The sequence below is a fragment of the Oryzias melastigma genome, linkage group LG17 (genome assembly GCF_002922805.2).
Source record: "Oryzias melastigma strain HK-1 linkage group LG17, ASM292280v2, whole genome shotgun sequence".
NCBI lineage: Eukaryota > Metazoa > Chordata > Actinopteri > Beloniformes > Adrianichthyidae > Oryzias > Oryzias melastigma.
In genome coordinates, this window is record NC_050528.1 from 27367659 (window position 1) to 27372026 (window position 4368).

Consider the following 4368-nt stretch of genomic DNA (forward strand, 5'->3'; position numbering starts at 1 on the left):
GATGCAGATTCACAGCTGTCCTTCTGGTTTGAACAGTGTTTACTGTGTCTGCAGACTTTGTTTATCGGGTCTATTGGCCTTCAGCTGATATCACAGAGAAGTGAGTTGAGCTGGAGTTGTCTGTAGGTCTGAACTCTGCTGAAAATCTGTGTCAAAGTGGATTTTTAGAGATAGTGCTGGAACCCAGGTGCCATATATTCATTAAATTATATTCGCCTGTTATTTTACTCCTTTTAATTGCTTAGACATCTACAATTGAGGACTTCTGAAACTCTTTTATGCTTTTAATTATTAGTACCTTGGTGTCCAATGGACTTAGTGGTCTACCAAAGATCCTGGAATTCAAAATCCACGTGCTTGTTATTTCCTTGCGCCTCATCAGCAGCTTCCCATGCTTAGGCAGTTCTGCATTTCTTTTGGATAAATGATGATTCAGATAAACTTCTGTACACTTCAGGTTTTTTTTTTTTTTTTGCTTCATCAGCGCTGTCTCCGGCTTTTGATTCACAAACCAGATATGGATCACTGGTTTATCAGACTCCTGAGTTCTAGGAATAGGGTACCAGATGTCAATGAAATTCCTTTAGGCGTTATAAAATGATCCGATTTGACACTTCACGCTCTTGTCTGGGGCTCCGACAGCTCCGCTAGCTTCTGTGCTAGCATTAGCTGCCCGAGGCCTAGCTCTGGGTTTGAGATGAAATCCAGTCAGAATTACATAACTAATTCTTACTTGTTATTCCACATCGTCCACTTTTTCTCCAGGAGATTAAACCGATTATCTCATTGTTCATTCCTTGCTCTTTCACGTCTGATCTTTTCCATGAGTTCAGTGAGAGGAGCTAGTTTAGCTTCAAGTGCCAGCCGTGGAGCTAACTTAGCTTGGAGGTCTTCAAATGTCTTTTTGAGCTCGGCAACCTTAGATGAGTCTTTGTTTTTCTTTGGGGCCATGGTTGGCTCTCTATATTGCAGAATTACTACTTTTTCTGTAGTATTTTTGTGTTATTTTAAGAATATAATCGCCTAAAGCTGTCGAAGCTGGAAAGAGCTTGAAACACACGTCTGCTCCTGACACAGAACCATTAAAAATAAAGGTTGCCTGGAGTATAACACTTACCCTTCCAGTGATGACGTTTTTGATTGAAGATTCCATGGCTGAATGTTCTCTACAAACCCAGATTTAGTCCGTTTTAACCCACCAGGCTTTTGTAAGCTTTTAGAGAGTCCCCCATGTAGGACGATGGGAAGTAGGACGAAGGGAAGGATAGCACAGATCTGGGACGTTTCTTCAGCGGAGATACCTTTAAAAAGTCCAGGATCTTCTTACTGTACATAGACAGTGCAGCCCTTTGTAGTCTGTAATGTAAAAAAGGTTGAAGCTCCAAAAAGTTTAATTTGTGTTTTGTTCAGTGGGTTTGAACAGCTTTCTTCCATCCGCTGTGTTTTTGTTTTAGAGAAAGTACCTAGAATTCACTGGTACATGTCTGGTTAATGGTTGCTGCAAGTGCTGTTTCTGTGATTCCAGTGGATTGAATGGAACTTGTGAAATATCATGGATAGTATGGCTCCCAGAAACTAGTATAAACTCCGTGGTTTAAAGTTAAAGTCCCATTATTTATCGTGAATGAATGAATGAATGAAGTGGTTTATTTCAAGCAATCAGGTTGATCGCTTGAAAGGGAATGGAGGGAAGTGAACTTATATCATTGACCATACCATTTTCTCGACATTAATTACCAACATCTGGTTCAGGACTTAATATAAAAAATGTATACCCTACAATCATAGATTCAAGTTATTAAGGATCATTAATACCAGTGATGTAATCAAATCTCAAAACATCCACAAACAAGTAATTTATATTAATCAGTACCAATAATCTAAATATACTTCGCCGATTATAATCAGGAAAACATCATCCACATCAATCAATACCAGAAGCCCAAGCATATTCATCATCACCAGAAAAAAATCTCCCACACCAACCAGCATCAGAAATCCAGAGCATAACAGATGATTATCTATAATCTTCACATGCACCTAGGTGTAAGAAATTTGTTCTCTGCATTTGACCCACTGACTGGGGGAGCAGTGAGCTGTAGACACAGCTGCGCTCAGGAACCATTTGGTGGTTTAACCCGCCCATCCAACCTCCTGAAGCTGAGTGTCAAGCAGGGTGGCACTGGGTCCCTCATTTAGAGTGTTTGGTATGACTCAGCCTGGATTTGAACACAACTTTCCAGTCTCAGGGAAGACACTCTACACAAGACCACTGAAGCTGGTCCTGCTCCAGATTGTGAAATTGTCTTTAACATCTGGGCAGGCGTGATGATTAACAGAAGTATCAGAAATCCATTAAGTGTTTCCCAGAGGATAATTCTCAACACGGTACAATAAGGTTCCAATAATCATTTCATAATCATTAACTATATGGTTAAGTAATGGCTAAGTAATGCTTATGAGGTTACAACATTTAGAAAGGGTTAAGTTAGGCTAAAATTGTTAAGTAAAGCCTTATCTATTTATTTCTTCTTAGCTCCAAACAAACAACCGTTGAAAATGGTTATTTCAGACATTATTAAGGCTTTCATATTCATTAACTAACATGTAGATGCATATACAGTATACTACCGTATTTTCCGGACTATAAGTCGCGGTTTTTTTCATATATTGAATGTCCCTGCGACTTATACTCCAGTGCGACTTATATACGCATTTTTAATGATGAGATATGGACCGTAAGTCTAGAGTGCCCTCTTATGGTGATCTATGCAATTACTTTATTTACTTTAGTTATTCAGACGTGACACAGAGGACGAAGAATTTAAGGGATTTAGTGATATGGAGTGAGATTGCGTGCAATTAATTACAGTAAAGATACGAAGTTGATGAGTTCTTGAGGCTATTGTTAAATAAAACTGTTATGTTATATAAATGCTACACCTTTTCGTTTTTTTCATGATGCTAATATGTGAATATGTGTTGACACATATTCAGCCTGTTTTCTATTCACTTATGAATGTTATAACTTACCTTCCAGGATGATGTAATATCGTTTTTTTCAACCAGTTTGTAAAATAAATTACTTGAAAAAAATGCGACTTATACTCCAGTGCGACTTATGTATGGTTTTTTCTTCTTCATTATGCATTTTTTGGCCCCTGCGACTTATACTCCGGTGCGACTTATAGTCCGAAAAATACGGTACTAAGCAATTGCATATAGGGACATTTTTTTTAATGGTTTGTGATGCATTAAGTAAGGTTAAGCAACAAAGAGCTGGCTAATGCATTAAATAATGCACTTAGTAAACAAAGTAATGCATAAAAGTGCCTGTTAACATATATCAATTGTTAATTAATGCCTAATTATGCATTAACTAACTTTAAGAAAGGGACCCTTATAAAGTGTTACCGGCCACATGCATGTGCACACGCACGAATGCATGCATGCAAGGACACGCACGTACACACACATAAAAGAAACAATGCCCCAATTGTTATACAACATTTATCAATTTTCCCTGAGTCTACACATCTTTACTGACTTCTGGGTTTTAACTTTCTCAGTTCCTCCTGCGTGGATGTGGAAGCTGGTACAAACAGCAACTATGTGAAATCTGCAGTCTGCAGCTGACTGGGAATAACAGCTTGCACAGTAGTTTTGCCAAAACCAAAGACAGGAAGCAGAAAAACACAATGTTTAACGTTTTTTATAAAACAAGAATTGGTATGATAATATGAAATAAACTAATAAACAAACTCAAAGTATAACTTTTGTTAAATATGATTACATTTTCTTAACAAAAAGAATTCTACTTTATTGTAAGACATTTCCTTAAGAAAATTACAGAGAGGGGAGTTCAAGTTCTTTGGACAAAACATTGTGTGGCAAGAGAAGGGTGAGCCTTCTCCATTTCATGATATACCTGGTACCAGCCAATTATGTAGGCTAGGTGGGTATTTAAAGGGCACGCACAGGTGAATTTATGCTGATTGACGCATTCCTGTGGGGGTGAACGCGTTCGTCCCAAGTGTTTACAGTGCTTTGTTCAAATTTGAAATTGTGCTAAAATGCAAGTTGATAACTTCACAGAGCAGGGGCGCCTAAAGTTTTTGGTCAAAGGGCCAAAATCCAAATGGGATCCAGGTCCACGGGCCAAATACAATATTTTTTTGCATGTCATGAAATAAAAGGAGAAAAAAGGGAATAAAGAATTTTTTTAGTAAAAGCATTGTGATTCTGTATTTATTAAGGTAACACACATTAGTAAGAATAACAAGTAAGTAATATTTGACAGCAAGGCCTCACTGGCAAGAACAGTCTATAAACTTTCTTACAATTAAAAAAATAGCAAACTGGGATCCT